Source organism: Hylobates moloch, unplaced genomic scaffold, assembly GCF_009828535.3.
Source record: "Hylobates moloch isolate HMO894 unplaced genomic scaffold, HMol_V3 SCAFFOLD_15, whole genome shotgun sequence".
NCBI lineage: Eukaryota > Metazoa > Chordata > Mammalia > Primates > Hylobatidae > Hylobates > Hylobates moloch.
The window spans coordinates 77,442,479-77,460,165 of NW_026652290.1; the positions used below are offsets into that span (position 1 = coordinate 77,442,479).

The 17,687-nt window shown below is 47.1% G+C and overlaps 2 protein-coding genes across 2 annotated transcripts in view; one reads left to right on the forward strand and one right to left on the reverse strand.

Annotated features, from left to right (window-relative positions):
• MSH2 (mutS homolog 2) overlaps positions 1-17,687 on the reverse strand; it is a 305,392-nt gene that overhangs the window by 163,177 nt on the left and 124,528 nt on the right. The window lies entirely within an intron of this gene.
• The window catches only part of KCNK12 (potassium two pore domain channel subfamily K member 12), a 60,505-nt gene that overhangs the window by 16,603 nt on the left and 26,215 nt on the right, over positions 1-17,687 (forward strand). The window lies entirely within an intron of this gene.

Below are 17,687 nucleotides of genomic sequence, written 5' to 3' on the forward strand. Positions count from 1 at the left end.
TTCCTGTTGCACAAAATCTGACTCTTCACCATGACATTCAAGGCCCTGCATAATCTGGCCCTGCCCCCTCTTAGCCTCACTGGCACTGCTTTCCCCTTCACTCAATGCACTACAGCCACACTGGACTTATCCAGATCAGACCTCTGGGCATTTACACTTGCTGTTCCTGCTGCCTGGCGCACTGCTCTGTGAGTCACAGCATGGCTGACTTCTCTTAACCACATTCAAGCCTCATATCTAAAGCTAAAATGTCACCTTGAGGAGTCTTCCCTGGTCCCCCTGATTACGTAGTGCCCCCCACTAACCCCTAGTCACTGTCCCTCACACTATTCTGCCTTATTCTTCTTAGAACATGTACCGTTTTTGGAAATCGTCCTGTTCATGAACAAATAACGTGTTTATGTGTTTGTTTGTTACCTGACCTCTGCTCACTCCCTGCTCCGTGAGAACAGGGTTCTTGCCTCTCTTGTCCACTATTATATTCCCATTGCCTAGCACAGTACCTTGTGTTTGTTGAATAGATGAACTTCCAAAGCTTCCATTTTAACATTTATAAAATGGGAATCATAATAACACCTGTATCATGTGGTGGTTGGGAGAATTATATGAGACAATGAATGCAGGTACTTGGTCTGGCCCTGGTATTTCATAAGCACTGTAATGTAGGCTTATATTTTTATTAATAGATAATCTGGCTGAGTTCACATGTAAGTGGCAAAGCTAAACCCTGAGCTGAGTTCTCTGACCCCAGATCTTTTGTTCTTTCCAGTATGTCTGATGCCACCTCTCAGGTTGCAGGGTAGGCAGGTTTGAAAGAACAGTGTGAGTGAGGTCAGCACCAGCCTGCCTTAAGCAAGTTAAGGAACAATAACAGGTGAAACTGCTTCAATAGGTTAAGGTCATATTGGAGGGCTTTGAAAGCCAGGTGGAAACATTTAGACTTGGTATGGGGGCAACAGGAAACCACTGGAGTTCTTGAACGGGGTGTAATGTGATCCTGACTGTTTTAGAAGAAGATTCTGGCATTTTAGTCACTATGTAGTTAGGCTGTTAAGTCAAGCAACCTCGTTAGTCTAAATTGTTAGTCTCTAGAACTGCCTTCAAACAACCAGATAATTGTGAAGTCCCTTGTTTTGGCTGTTCACCTCAAACATTAAATCAGCCCATCATCAACTGTCCTCTCACTTTATCAAGAGCTTACCACTGTACTTCTGCCTGGGTGACAGAGCGAGATCCTGGGTCCCCCCCCACCAAAAAAACAGCTTATCTATATCTCTATCAGTGATAAATCACTGAGGAATATGTGCTTAGTTTGTATATTCAGCTCTGAACTGCTATATGATTCCAAACTTATTCAAGAGGACTGCCAACATGAATTGTTTCTTTATGCGCTCTAAGTGGTTCATAATCTATGAGTTATAATTTTATTTTATAGCTACTGGTGTTCACACTTTAAACAAAGAGCAGAATTTGTCACATTAGACTGAAGAGCTATATACTATCACAATGAGGCCTACCTCACAGGGTCGTGGGGAGGACCCTTGCATAGCCTGAGAACCAGTAAATGTTTGTTCATTTGTTTATATGGCAGCCCAGGATGCTGAATATTTGTGGCAGGATGAATTGGGTAGAGGGGACTAGGGATAGGAACTGGGGGATCATGTGGCCTTTGGAAAGGAGCAAAAGAAAAAGGGTAAGAGATATTTTCAGGAGCCAAAGACAGAATTTGGTTATCAGCACTCAACAAGACTCAACATGACCCCTGCTGATCTTGGGTCTTCTTGCTCTCCATTCCCCCCTTATTTCTTGACATCATGCCCACACAGGAAGATCTAGGCAAAGGGGCTGACCATGGGCCTGGGGATTTCTTTCCTTTTTTTTGGAGCCAGAGTCTCACTGTGTCATCCAGGCTAGAGTGCAGTGGTGCAATCCCCACTCACTGCAACCTCTGCCTTCTGGGTTCAAGTGGTTCTTGTGCCTCAGCCTGCCGAGTAGCTGGGATTACAGACATGCACCACTATGCCCAGCTAATTTTTGTATTTTTAGTAGAGATGGGGTTTCACCATGTTGGCCAGGCTGGTCTCGAACTCCTGGCCTCAAGTAATCTGCCCACCTCAGCCTCCCAAAGTGTTGGGATTACAGGCGTGAGCCGCCATGCTCTACAGGGCCCCAGGGTTTCTAACAATGCATCTGGAGATTTGTAGGCATGTCTCATAATGGGGGGAAGGCAGTTGAAGATGCTGCAGCCACACAGGAAGTGGGGAATGAAGCAGGCTGAGGCTGGAGGAGGATACCCCTCCTCCAAAGCTGGGCTCAGCAGGGCAGCCCTCCCCTCACTGCTCAGAGATTGCTGAGGGCAGCCCCCTGTGCCCTGCAGGTGGGAAAGGCACTACCTGGGGGCGGGGGTGCAGCAGAGGTTGGTGTGTAGCAATGACCTTAATTCATAGCATTTTTGTCCCTAGAGTCCCCTTCACTTCCATCTATGTTCTTGCTTTATTTCTTTTTTAATGTTTTTCCATAAAACTTATTCTTTTATAGCTGTTTATGGCTAAAGGGCATCCTAGCTGCAGACTCGGAGCCAGTACGCTGATAAATTCTCTCTCAGTTCCTGATCTTCCCCTGCCTCCCCGCCACCCGTCGTCCCCAGTCCCCAGGGCCGAACAAGAAGGAAGGAGGTGATGCAGGCCCTTCAGGAGGAGGCCCAGCTCCTCTGGGTTGCAGGATTGAATGAGCCAGTATCTACAAGGCCCTGGCTCTACTCCCTTGTAATGTTTCCAGGCTTTCTCTGTAATGCCGCTGTAGTGAGACACATGTCATTCAGAACTCCATGTAGCCCCCTAGATTTATGCACAGTGCAGCCTGTGGCTAGAACTGAATCTTAAACCAATAATCTGCCTTCCCCAGGACTAGCACCAAAATATTTTTAGGTGTCAACGAGTCTAGAACTGGAGAGCTCCAGAAAAATATGGTGCCGTGTGGGGTAGGGGGTAATACTGATTTCACACGTCATATTTTCCAGAACAGTTAGCAGGCCCTGTATTCTAATTTGGCATCCAGAAAACATGATCCCCATTGATCCATTTATTCAAAAATACTTCTTGACTGCCCCACTATGTGCCAGCAACTTAAAATCCCCAGGGATACAGCAGTGAACAAGTAGACAAAGTCCCTACTTTATGGAGCTAACATTCTAGTTGGGGGAGATAGACAATAAATATACAAATAAATGTCAGGTGGTGGTAAATGCTGCAAAAAGAACAAAACCAGGGTAAGCATAAAGTGATGGAAGTAGGGTGGTCTGAAAGCGTCTCCTGGATGATGTGACCCGAGTGGAGGCTTGGAATGAAGTAAGGGAGTGAGCCACGTGTCCGCCTGGAGGAAGAGGGCTCCAGCCAGTGCCAAGGTCCCTTGGAGGAGCTTGCAGGATTTGCTGGAGGAGACGCAAGGAAGCCAGTGTGTCTGGAATAGTGTTTGGAGGAGGGGCAAGTGGGAGTTAGAATGTGAGGTCAGAGCAGTAGCCACAGACTAGGTCATGCAGGGTCTCCAGGCCATGGCAAGACCTTTGGATTTTACTCTGAGTGAAATGGGGAGCCACGAGAGGGTTTTGAGAATAAGCATGATTACATCCTGAGGCAAAACTTAGGTTAAAAAAAGTGGGGAGACAAAAGAGGCCTGACATGATCTGATTTATAAGATCACTCATTGCTGTTCAAAAACAACTGTACGGGGGAAATATAGAAGTGTGGGGACTCGTTAGCAGGCTTTTGAAATATTCCAGGTGAGAGATAATGATGATTTGGACCAGGGCATGTTTGGTGGAGCCAGGGAGAAGTGATTATATCTTTCAGAAAAGAAATGCATATTTACTGAAGTGTAGGGTTTTTTTCATTGTTTTGTTTTCCTGTTTCTTTTAGCACCTTAAAGATTGTTTTCTGGCTTGCATAGTTTCTGATAAGAAGTCTGTGGCCAGGTGTGGTGGCTCACACGTGTAATCCCAACACTTTGGGAGGTCGACGCGGGTGGGTCACTTGAGGTCAGGAATTTGAGACCAGCCTGGCCAGCATGGTGAAACCCTGTCTCTACTAAAAGTACAAAAATTAGCCGGGCATGGTGGTACACGCTTGTAATCCCAGCTACTCGGGAGGCTGAGGCAGGAGAATCACTTGAACCCAGGAGGCAGAGGTTGCAGAGAGCCAAGATCGTGCCACCACACTCCAGCCTGGGTGACAGAGCAAGACTCCATCTCAAAAAAAAAAAAAAAAAAACCAGAAGTCTGTGAATATTTTTCTCTATCTATAAGTAATTGTGCCTCCTTTCTTTGGCTGCTGTTAAGATTTCTCTTCATTCTTGACTTTCAACAAGTTGATTTTCATGTGCCTTTGTGTAGTTTCCTTTGTGTTTATAGAGCTCCTTGGATCTGTGTGTTTATAAATTTTCTCAGATTTGGAAAGATTGACATTATTGCTTCAAATATTATTTTTGCTACCCTATCCTCTCTTTTTGAACTCCAACTGCACATATGTTAGTCTTAATTTACATTGTTCTGCAGGTAGCTGAGGCTCTTTTCAGTCTTTTTTTGGTTACAGTGCTTTATTTTGAATAGTTCTATTGCTATGTCTTCAAGTTCAACCTTTTTCAGCAGTCTTTAGTATGTTGTTAACTCTATTCTGTGAATTTTTCATTTCAGACATTATATTTTTCTTTTTTTTTCTTTTTCGAAGTGGAGTCTTGCTCAGTCACCTAGGCTGGAGTGCAGTGATGTGATCTCGGCTCACTGCAACCTCTGCCTCCCGGGTTCAAGCAATTCTCCTGCCTCAGCCTCCTGAGTAGCTAGGATTACAGGCTCCTGCCACTGCGCCTGGCTAATTTTTGTATTTTTAGTAGAGACAGGGTTTCACCATGTTGACCAGGCTGGTCTCGAACTCCTGACCTCGTGATCTGCCCATCTTGGCCTCCCAAAGTGCTGGGATTACAGGCGTGAGCCACCACGCCCAGCCCCCTATATTTTTCATCTCTAGAAATTCTACTTGGTTTTAAAAAATTTTTTCCCATTTTTCTCATCATTATGTTTCTCCTTTAAATCTTGAGCATATTTTACATATTTTAACAGGTATTTAAATACCTTTGCTAATTCCATAATCTCTGGCATTTCTGGGTCTGATTCTATTGACTATTTTTCTCTTATTTGTGGGTCACATCTTCCTGCTTCTTTGCATACCTGATTTTTTATTAGAGATCAGAACATTATGAATTTTACATTGTTGATGCTTGATTGTTTTGTACTCTTTCAAGCAGGGTTGGACTTTGTTCTGCCAGACAGTTCCTTATAGATCAGTTGATATTTTCCAGACTTGTTTTTAAGCTTTTTAAAGGCAGGTCTAAAGGAGTCTTTTCTCTGGGACTAGATGAGCCACAGTATTAAAGAATAACCTTTTTGGGGTCTCTACTGAATGCCTTGTGGATTCAGTGAAACCTTTCCACCTTTGATAGGAACTCAGGTGATTCCTGGCTTTGTGAGGGCTCTGGAAATTGTTATTTCCTGGAAGTTGTTTTTCTTGGTCTTATTTTTTTCTAGGTTTTACCCTATACCTGCACAGATTGTTATTCAGACCTTGGTGAATAACAAAGAGGGACCCCTAGTAGATTTCTGGAGTCCTTTTTCTTGATAGTTCCTTCCTCTCCAGTGCTCCACAGTAGTTATAGCAGTTAAGCAGTGACAGCTGCTTTATCCTCCCTGAACTTGAATTTCTCCCCTCAATTCAGCAAGAATTCTGGGCTCTGTCTGGATCTCTCCACTCCCATGGCTGTCTGAAAACTGCCACCAGGCAAAAACTAGGGCTTTTGAAGGGCTCACCTTGTTTGTTTCCCTTCTCTCAGGGACCATAATCCTGAACTACCTGTTTTCCAATGTCTGAAAATAATTATTTCATAGACTTTTTCCTGTTTCCTGGTTGATTATGGTGGGAGGGAAGTCTGGATTCAGCTACGCCCTCGTGGCCTGAAGCAAAAGTCAGTGGGTAGAATCTGGATAAGTGTTGACAGTAGGGTGGCATGATTTGTTCCTGGATCAGATGTAGGGTGTGAGAGAAAGAAAAAGAATAAAAAAGGACTCTAAGACTTTTGCCCTTAGCAACTGCAAGGATGGATTTGCCATTTACTGAGATAGGGAAGGCTGAAGTAGAATCAAGGAGGGGCTGGTTGGGAGGGAGAATCAAGAGCTTGGTTTTGGAAATGTTAATTTTGAAATGACTTTTCCACTTCCAAGCCGGATGCCAGTTAGACAGTGGATAGGCAAGTCTAGAACTCAAGGGACAGGTTGGGTTTGAGATTTTGCCAGCCTATAGACCACTGGTTCTTAACCCTGGCTAAAGCAGTGTTATCATCAGTGAAGAAGATACCTGAGAGTGGGTAATTTATAAAGAAAAGAAGATTAATTGGCTCACGGTTCTGCAAGCTACAGGAAGCTTGGCAGGAGAGGCCTCAGGGAACTTACAATCATGTCAGAAGGCAAAGAGGAAGCAGACACGTCCTTCATGGCTGGAGCAGGAGGAAGAGAGCAACGGGGAAGGTGCTACACACTTTTAAACAACCAGATCTCATGAGAACCTACTATCATTGAGAGGTGACAGCGTGCTGGCAGTCCTCACAGCCCTCGCTCGCTTGAGAGGTGACAGCGTGCTGGCAGTCCTCACAGCCCTCGCTCGCTCTTGGCGCCTCCTCTGCCTGGGCTCCCACTTTAGCAGCACTTGAGGAGCCCTTCAGCCCACTGCTGCACTGTGGGAGCCCCTTTCTGGGCTGGCCAAGGCCAGAGCCGGCTCCCTCAGCTTGCAGGGAGGTGTGGAGAGAGAGGCACGAGCGGGAACTGGGGCTGTGCGCGGCACTTGCGGGCCAGCTGGAGTTCTGGGTGGGCGTGGGCTTGGCAGGCCCCACACTCGGAGCAGCCAGCCGGCCCTGCCGGCCCCGGGCAATGAGGGACTTAGCACCCGGGCCAGCGGCTGTGGAGGGTGTACTGGGTACCCCCCCAGCAGTGCCAGCCCACCAACACTGCGCTCGATTTCTCGCCGGGCCTTAGCTGCCTTCCCGCGGGGCAGGCCTCGGGACTGCAGCCCGCCATGCCTGAGCCTTCCCCCACCTCCGTGGGCTCCTGTGCAGCCCGAGCCTCCCCGACGAGCATCGCCCCCTGCTCCACAGCGCCCAGTCCCATCGATCACCCAAGGGCTGAGGAGTGTGAGTGCATGGCGCGGGACTGGCAGGCAGCTCCACCTGCAGCCCTGGTGTGGGATCCACTGGGTGAAGCCAGCTGGGCTCCTGAGTCTGGTGGGGACGTGGAGAACCTTTATGTCTAGCTCAGGGATTGTAAATACACCAATTGGCACTCTGTATCTAGCTCAAGGTTTGTAAACACACCAATCAGCACCCTGCATCTAGCTCAAGGTTTGTGAGTGCACCAGTTGACACTCTGTATCTAGCTGCTCTGGTGGGGCCTCGGAGAACCTTTATGTCTAGCTCAGGGATTGTAAATACACCAGTTGGCACTCTGTATCTAGCTGCTCTGGTGGGGCCTTGGAGAACCTTTATGTCTAGCTCAGGGATTGTAAATACACCAGTCGGCACTCCATATCTAGCTCAAGGTTTGTAAACACACCAATCAGCACCCTGTGTCTAGCTCAGGGTTTGTGAGTGCACCAAACGACACTCTGTATCTAGCTACTCTGGTGGGGCCTTGGAGAACCTTTGTGTCAATACTCTCTGTCTAACTGATCTGATGGGGACATGGAGAACTTTTATGTCTAGCTCAGGGATTGTAAACGCACCAATCAGCGCCCTGTCAAAACAGACCACTCAGCTCTACCAATCAGCAGGACATGGGTGGGGCCAGATAAGAGAATAAAAGCAGGCTGCTCGAGCCAGCAGTGGCAACCCACCCGGGTCCCCTTCCACACCGTGGAAGCTTTGTTCTTTCGCTCTTTGCAATAAAACTTGCTACTGCTCACTCTTTGGGTCCACACTGCTTTTATGTGCTGTAACACTCACCGTGAAGGTCTGCAGCTTCACTCCTGAAGCCAGCAAGACCATGAACCCACCGGGAGGAACAAACAACTCCAGATGCGCTGCCTTAAGAGCTGACACACTCACCGCAAAGGTCTGCAGCTTCACTCCTGAGCCAGCGAGACCACAAACCCACCAGAAGGAAGAAACTCCGAACACATCAGAACGTCAGAAGGAACGAACAACTCCAGACGCGCCACCTTAAGAGCTGTAACACTCACCGCGAGGGTCCACGGCTTCATTCTTGAAGTCAGTGAGACCAAGAACCCACCAATTCCAGACACATCATGAGAACAGCAAGGGGGAAATCCACCCCCATGTTCCAATCACTTCCCACCAGGCCCCTCCTCCAACATGGGGGATTATAATTCAACATGGGATTTGGGCAGGGACACAAATCCAAACCATATCAACTCTAATATGTAGATGCCAACTCTATATGATATCTAATATGTAGATATCAACTCTAATATGATAGCCATATCAACTCTAATATGTAGCCAGGAGTGAGAACCACTCATACGTGTTAGGAGTTCGAGACCAGCCTGGCCAACACGGTGAAACCCCATCTCTACTAAAAATATAAAAATTCACCAAGTATGGTGGCAGATGCCTGTAATCCCAGCTATTTGGGAGGCTGAGGCAGGAGACTCGCTTGAAACAGGGAGGCAGAGGTTGCTGTGAGTCAAGATCATGCTACTGCACTCCAGCCTGGGTGACAGAATGAGACTCCATCTCAAAAATAAATAAATAAAGCCCTGCCAATATCAGCTAGGGGGCTCTGGAAGATGAGGTAGGAGGATCACTTGAGGCCAGGAATTCAAGGTTGCAGTGAGCTATGATCGTGCCATTGCACTCCAGCCTGGGAAACAGAACCAGACCCAGATGCAAAAAGAAAAAGAAAAGATCACCTAGGAGAGTGGTTCTCAACCCTGGCTGCATATTAAAGCTACCTGGGAGTTTTTAAGCCTTGATGCCCAGGCTGTGCCCTAACCAACTGTATCATTCTCTCTGGAAGTGGGGGCTTATGAATTAGCATTTTGTAAAACTCCTCATGAGAGTAATTTCAATTGCTGTCAAGGTTAGAACCATAGAGTCCCAGGGCATGATCGTGGGAGGCAGAACAGAAGAGATCTGAAGATTGAGCCAAAGTGCCCTTGAAGATGAAGGAGGCTAAGCTAGGAGGAGATGCAAGAGAGGGCTTACAGGCTTTCCTCAAATGTCTGAACTGTGGCTGTCCACTCACGTTTAAGAATTAAAAATAGAAAATTGGACTGGAAGCTCGGTGTGCCTAGGCGGGGCTTGTGGACTGTGTGCTTTCTTTTTGGGGCAGAGGGTGGGCAGCCAGCCATTATCTATATGGCCTTTCCCATACCCAAGTCTCTCCAGGGTTCTTTGGGGCAGTTCTCCTCCCTCCCCTTCTCAGCTGTACTCCCTCTGAGCTGTGGGTTTCTCCACCTGCCTTCATCAGTTACAGCTCTCTCAAGCTGTCCATCTTGCACAAGCATGTTGAAACTTCTCGGGCCCTTCCACTGTAAACCCTCTGCCCATTCCCTGTGTTGTTGCTAGTTTACACCTTTATGTCCTTTTACCATCATTTAAATAGAGTCTTGAGAGGGAGAGTAGATAAATTGAGGTAATTAAATAATCATCTTGAACCAGAAGTCTCCCAATTATTTTTTTTTCCACTGAGAGTCTCCCTCTGTCACCCAGGCTGGAGTGCAGTGGCATGATCACAGCTTACTGCAGCCTCAACCTCTCTGGCTCAAAAGATCCTCCCACCTCAGCCTCCCCAGTATCTGGGATTACAGGTGCTCACTACCACACCTGTCTAATTTTTGTAGTTTTCCTAGAGACAGGGTTTTGCCATTTTGCTTAGACTGCTTCCAACTTTTTAAACATGAGGATCGCTTTAAATGTGAGGAATAGTTTCACAGCATCCATATGATGGAAGTTACATATACTTTCAGTATCCATTAATTAATAGGGAAAAGGCATATTGACACACGAAGTCCTCTGAATTAATTCAGTAGCACTTTTAAGTGCATCTTCATCAGAAAACCATTTACATATTTTTGGAAAGTAATAGCATAACCATGTAGGAGAAAGTTAAGGTTGCAAACAACAATTGGTGACCAAGTAGACTGATACGCCTTTGCAATAACTGCAGAGTTCCCAAAGGATTCCAAGCCTGATCATTGGGACTCACAGTTCTAGACCCTAGGAAGCCCCTGGAAGTTTTTGAATAAGAGAGAGCATGTTACTGAAGAACTTACGACACTTGCTTCATTTACAGCTTTTCCCTGTCCATAGTTGCCTCTTTCTCTGGAAGTTTAGTGTTAGATGGGTTCCTCCCTGAGTGAGAGAGCATGTAGATGATACTGGCTGCCCCAGCCCTGAACAAATTATTTGAGGAAAAAAAAAAAAAAGTTAAGTGCAATTCAGTCTTGGCTTTATATTCCACGACCTCCTCTTCTCCATTTTTTTTCTTATCTACTCTCTTTAGAAATTCTGTTCCTTGCTGTCCATCAGTTAGCACAAATGGCTTGCATTTTGAGGTGGTCATGCTATTAGCACTATGCTGAGCATTTTACACACTTCATTTCATTTAATCCTCATCAGCATCCTGTGGAGGTGAGCACAGTTCACATCTCATTTACAGATGAGGAAATTGAGGCAAAAAGAGGTTAAATGGCTTTCTCAGATCAAAGAGCCAGCAAGTGACAGAGCTGAGATTCTAGCCCAGGTGTCCCTGACGCCACAGCTAGTCCCCCTACTCCCCACAAAGTTGGTGCTGCACAAATGATGAGGAATTGAGAGACATATGAGCTACTTATAAATGACTGAATTGGGAAAAGACATCCATCTGTATCTAGGCTTCTCAAAGGGTCCACTCTCTGGCAGCAGCCTCCCTGGTTTCTTTCAGGTGAAGCTACTTTGCTTTTCAGTGGTCCCCAGCCTTTCCAAGCCTGAGTGTGGCTAATGCTACCCTCACTGCAGCCTTTCCTCCAGCCAAACTAATCAGCAAGACCCTGAACTGTCCCTCCAGTCTTCATTCATGGCATTCTCCCTGCCTGGAGCATCCCTGCCTGTCCTTTACCCTTCACGTATCTAAGGCCCACTCCCTCTTCGGAGCCCACCTTCATCATCCAGGCTTCATGGAGCCTCCTCCTCCGTTTGCCTTCTGCCAGTGATGATCTGACCTCCTAGCACCTTGCCATCTCCTCTCTTGTGTATGACTTCCCTCCCCACCCAGACGGTGAGACTCTGCCTTTAAAAAATAATGACAAAACGAGTGGTCTTTAATTCACTCGAATAATAGATACTTCTTATAGAACATTCGAGAAAAAGAGAAGCACAAAAAAAGTGAGAGGGAAAAAAAGCCTTTAGCTTCACCACTAAAATAGTACTCCAGAGATTTTTTTGTCCTTGAGTCTATTTTCTGGATGAATTTTGGGTTTTGTTTTTGTGTATTGGTATGTGATGTCAAAATCAACTTTCTAAGCATCCCTCTTGTTAGATGCATAGTATTCCTCGGAGAGGATGTGCCATGGTTTGTTATAAGCGCGACTGCATCCCCCACAGGACCTAGCCTGGGGGACCCACCCAGGAGGGCCCTGGTGAAGACTGTGTGAGTAATTGGGCTGTCTGCAGGATAGGAAAAGGGTGGGTTACACCATGCGGTATGTAAGCTGCCAGGGGGCCATTTAGGAGGCTGGAAAATTACAGAGTGCTCATACTGAGCCTACATCTGCCAGAAAAGGGCACTTAAAACAAATCCCATGAAATTATAGCTTTTGCAATCTATGAGTTAGACAGGAAAGTACACATGACCAATGTGTTTCAGTAGGAATGCTGGGAACAATGGTGTAAGCCATCACTGGGGCCTGGGAAGAAAGGGTTTGAAAGAGAAAGGTCTTCCCAAGTGTGGTTCTCAGTAAACATTCTTTATAATTCAGAGCTAATATGGTTTATGCCCTCGGCAGAGATGCCAGGGGTTCCCTGGGTTGTGAGGCCTTGCTGGAGGGACAGCTCTTCGAAAGGGAAGCGTTACAGGCTAAGACTGTACCAAGCCTGTATGGGAGGGTTCCTTTGGTGTAGCTTTATCCCCGAAACACCACGTGTATGCTGATGGGGAGTGGGGGCACAGGGTAGTACAAGATGCTAGTGCTCATGTGTCTGTGTGTCTGACGTCAGGGTGGAAGGCTGTCTTTGTTTTTAATACTCCCTGCTGAAGCAGCAGAGTCACTCCAATAGAAAGAGAGGAGACATGGGTGGTGGGCTTTCTAGAATGTTGGCCTTTGGAAGCCACCAAGAGTGGAGAGAAGGCAGGCCCTGGGTATTTACCCCACATCTGGGAGTCCCTGCTTCCAGAAGCAGTGACAGCCATCCTCCTGGCTCCTTGGTAGAAAGAACCTCAATCCTCCTCCCGTCAGTGGCAGAAGTAGCTATGAGGATTGAAGCTGGGTGGGCGATGCCTCAATCCTTGGCAGAAGGATGGGAAACAAAGACTTTAAACATGTTAAACATCCTTTTACAGATCTCCAGAATTATAGTGACAGTGGGGAGAAGGAGGGAATGACCCATCCCCCATCCCGAGCTTACTAGCCCAGCTCCTGGAAGATCAGCCCCTGGGCAGTGCCAGCCTGCATGACCGTCCTGATCCCCACTCTGCCCTTTCTCCCAAAGAGCCAACAGAGCACATGTCTTGGAGAAGACCCCCTATCACCTTCTAGGTTGTCCTGCCACAGAACAGGAGCACCCAGCAATACAGCAGAGCTTCCCACAGGTTTCTGCAGTGTCTTCGGAGACCTGCAAGGAGGGTCAGCCCTTGTGGAGTCTCTGACCCAAATTCTGACATTACCTCTATCACTTATTCACAAAGTGACCTTACACTGCACTTTTCTGAGCCTCAGATTGTGCATCTAAAAACCGAGGATAATGCTTACCTCACTAGGTGGTTGTGAAGAAATGTAAATAAACCGTGTGTGAAAATGATTTCTAAAACCAGAAAACCCCACGTAAGCCTCAGTGAGGAAAGCAACACAGTGTAGTAATCAGAGCTAAAAAAAAATGTAGGTGTCTGTGCTTGTTGTGGTGGTGGTTGTTGCTATTTATTGTGGTGACGGTGGTTGTGTCAGAGTCTGCAGTCTAATGCCCTGGTAGCTCCTTATTCACAGCTACGTTGATACATCTGCTCAAGTAAATTAAAGTTCCCACCTCAAAAAATTCCTTTAAAAAGAACACGTTGGCCAAGCACAGTAGTGCACACCTATGGTCCCAGCTACTTGGAGGCTGAGCTGGGAGGATCTCTTGAGCTCAGAGGTTTGAGGCTGTAGTGCGTTACGATTGTGCCTGTGAGTAGCCACTGCACTCCAGGCTTGGCAACACAGTGAGACCCCATCTCTAAATAAATAAAAAGAAAAAGAACTCATTCTCATGCCAATGTGTGAATTGACCCAGGTATTTGTTGGCCCAGAAGTATAAAATGTGTTTTCACTAGCCAGTGATGAAAACCTGTCAGTTTCCCATGTCTTTCTTGCTTGTCGCTGTGCATGAGTGAGCTTCTCACACACTCAAAGGCAGAAGCTATCTGAGTGCTCTCACCTGGCTTTGATACTCTCACCTCGCGCCATCCCTGCTGAGGACCTTAAGGGTCACAGTGTGGCAGTGATTTCTCTGATAAAACAAAAATCTATGTAGTGTAACTAGGGCCCAGATGAGATATAGGCTCCTGAAAGCTCAACCTGGCTGCAGGACTCCAGAACAGGCCCAGGGTTGCTGGAATCCACCCCAGAGACCCTCCCCTCAGAGCTCCCATGAAAGGGAGCAAGAAGGGAGAATGGGTGGCAGAGGCATTTTACAGTTTATCAAGGCATGGGTAGACTAGTGTTTTAAAACTTAAAAAAAAAAAAAATCCTTGTTCTGTTTATTGAGCATCTACTAAGCGCCTAGTGTTGCACTGAATCTCAGACTAGGACTGTGACTTGTTTGTAAAGGCTCCAGTCCCTGAGCTGTGCACGTGCCAGGGTGCTTGTGAGGAGCAGTCAGTCTCTGCGTCTGAGCATCCTCAGGAAGACCAGGCTGTGCCCCTGGGCCCAAGCCTGGTGTGGAGTGAGGAGAGCTGCATCAGAGAGAGCCTCGACAGAAGTGGTATGATGAGAACCTGGAGGAGCCCAGCAGGCCTGATGGAAGCAGCTGGTTCCTTGGCTGCCCCTATCTTGCCCAGGAGGTTATTTCTCTGGGAATAAACAGTCCCCTGCAGTTAGCAGGATAAATATAAACACAGCCTCCTGATCAGGGCTCAGAAACCAAGCTTTGCATCCTGGGCTCCCTGCTGCCGCTGCTGCTGCTGTTACAGAAAACAGAATGAGCCAGGGTGCAGCCACGTGGGGCTTCTGCAGCCAAGGAAACAGGCGGCCCCACTCTCCTCCGGCTGCCATAACAAAGTACCATGGACTGGGGGACTTAAACAATGGAAATGTATTTTCTCATAATTCTGGAGGCCAGAAGTCTAAGATCAAGGGGCTGGCAGGGTTGGTTTCTTCGGAGGACTCTCTCCTTGGCTTGCAGACAACCACCTTCTCCGTGTCTTCACGTGGTTTTCCTTGTGTATGTCTGTGTCTTAATACTCTCTTCCTGTAAGGACACCAGCCATATTGGATTAGGGCTCACCCTAATGGCCTCATTTTACCTTGATTCCCTTTTTTAAAAAGCCTTTCTACCAATGCAGTAACATTCTGAGGTACTGGAGTGTTAGGATCTCAACATATGAATTTATGGGGCATACAGTTCAGCCCAGAACAGGGGCCCAGGAGGTCACCGAGACCATCTCCCTGCCTTCAGACTGAAACTCATCAGAACATTCCTAGAGGGAGGAGAGTCAGCCCAAAATTTAAAGACCCCCTTAGAGAAAGATATTTCATATATTTGGTGTGGCTTGGTGATTTTCAGAAATTGCTATTGCTGGTGACTAAAAGCCAGCTTGCTTCCACAAAGCATTTGAATGAATGTAAGTGCTGAAACTGGAATAACTGAACCACAAACTCTAAGAGTGCAGGACCGTGTCCTAGCACAGCGCTTGCCATAGCAGGCTCCCAACAGGCTTCCCGTGGACAGGAAGAGGACAAGGGAAAGAGGGAGGGATGAAGGAAGCTAAAAATCCATTGAAAAAGGGTGAGGGATGTATCAGGTACTGGGGCGCAGCTCTACAGCAATGAATGGCCACAGTGGCTCTGCACTTACCATTGGAACGCTCAAACTGGGCAATAGGGCACTCAGAGTTCAATAAAAGGCAGCAACTCGCAAGCATCTTCAGGAAACCAGCACCTCAGATTCTGAATTCTAGGAGGAAAGAATTGCACAGGTGGATCTTACTTATTCATGTACAGACAGGGTCTCACTCTGTTGTCCAAGCTGGAGTGCAGTGGTAGAATCACAGCTCACTCCAGCCTTGACCTCTTGGGCTCAAACAATCCTGCCTCAGCCTCCTGAGTAGCTGGAACTACAGGTGTGAGCCACCATGCCCAGCTTGCTTTTTGTTTGTTTGTTTGTTTTTGTTTCTAGGGATGGAGTCTCACCATGTTGCCCAGGCTGGTCCCAAACTCCTGGCCTCAAGCAATCCCCCTGCCTTGGCCTCCCAAAGTGCTGGGATGACAGGCATGAGCCACCATGCCTAGCCTAACAGATCTTTAAAGAGAGACATGGGCAGTGATGGTTTTTCTTTGGTTTTGCAGAAGACACAGGAAGAGTCTTCAAATGGATGCTTCCACTGTCCCTTCAGAAAGGCAGAACATGGAGCACTAAATCTGACTGAAGGCACTTCTGTGGGCAGTGAGGGCACTATCGTTCACCTGCTATTTTCTGATCACCCATTTTAATGTAGAGATGGCATTTGAGGGGTCTTTACTGCTGTGGTTACCGGGGTCTCATTCAAACCCTGAGCAGGTGAGCCCATGCCCTCTCACGTCCCAGGCCGGACACTCAGCCCCCTGGCACAGTGACTACACCTCATGGCTGACACAGAGTAGGAAAGTGAGTAGCTGTGAGTACACACGTGAGGGAGGGGGTTGACACTGTTGTGAAACTTTAGCACCATTGCTTGTATCTTCTCCAAGAAAGGTCTGCCTGGTGAGGCCTTCTCTTCCCTGCTCCGCCCTTTGTGGAGGCCTAACCTTAATAAGGAGCTGAAGAAGCATATTTAGTGTTTCCTCTGTGCCACACACTCTGCTAAATCCACCAACTGTCCCCTCCCCTCTTATCCTCACAACCATCTGTAAGGCAATGCTGTCTACTTGATAGATGGGGAAACTGAGGCATAGTGAGTGGCTTGCTGACAGCCACCAGTGAGTAGTGGGGGCTGGATCAACCTAAACCCTTGACTCCAGGGCTTGTGATTTAGCCACTGTACTCATACATGGGCAAGTCACACAGCCTCTCTGAGATAAAACGCAGTGTCTGAGCACTTCAGCTGTGGATGGTCCTGAGCACTTCAGCTGTGGATGTCCTTGGCCTCCCTGGGAAGCGGCTTTAACGGCAGCCTCCCCTACCTGCGTCCGTTTCTTCCCCTTTTGGCTGCTTCTGCAGCCCTCTGCAGTCTGGCATCCACACAGTGGTGCCTCCTTCTCTCCTGCAGAGAGCCAGCTTTCTCCCAGTTGCCAAATCCCAGTAGAACTCTTAGGTGTCCATCTTACTAGATTCTTCTAGAAAGTTCTGACCCCGTACCCCATCATTCCTTCCTTCCTGAATGGCCTCTAGCTTCAGCAACTTCATCTTCTCCTGCATTTGTGGCCTCCCTTTGGCCTCCCTTCCTTAGTCCCCTTTTGGCTACTCCCCTGGTCTGGGCCACCCCACCTGTTTGATCCACAGCCTCTGAACTAGACCCCCTGAACTCACCCCTGCAGTCTGTCCCCAGTACTGCAGCCAGAGACACTTTTTTTTCGACTACCACCTCCTAAAAATTTTTAATAAACAGTCCTTGATTGAAAGCATATAAACACTATGAACAAAACACAAACTGATACACCCTCAAGTGTTTCCCTTGTTGTAACTGAAAGATTATAGGCTTGAGAGATGAGGTTGAGAAACTGGAGATATAAATTCTGGCTCAGACTTGAGGAAGATTGATGTCATGCAAGCTACATTATTTATCCTGGATTCAGTTTCCCTGTCTACAAAATGGGAGCAATGATGATATTGGCTTTACTGGGTTATGGCGATGACCACATTAAATAAGACAAAAAATTTGCTTCACATTGCTTGCAGCTATTAAAGATGTTGATGGGTGTTCGTTTAATCTAATTTCCTTTTAAAATTGCATGAGACTCTGCTGACAGAGAAAAAGAAGACAGTTATCAAATATATTCAGCATATCTGCTGTTGGTTGAAATCTACTTGAATATTATATTTCTTTTTCTTTTTGTAAAACCACTAGTTTATCTGTTTCTCCCTCACATTAAAATCAAATGACAGTCATGGTTTTTCTCATTTCAGGGACATTTATATCACCTAAACTTTGCCCTGAAAGTGTGCAGGAGGCATTTGCTGGCTAATCTCTTTGTCCAGTGTTTTGTCTGTCACCCAGGCTAGAGTGCAGTGGTGCAATCTGGGCTCACTGCAACCTCTACCTCCTGGGTTCA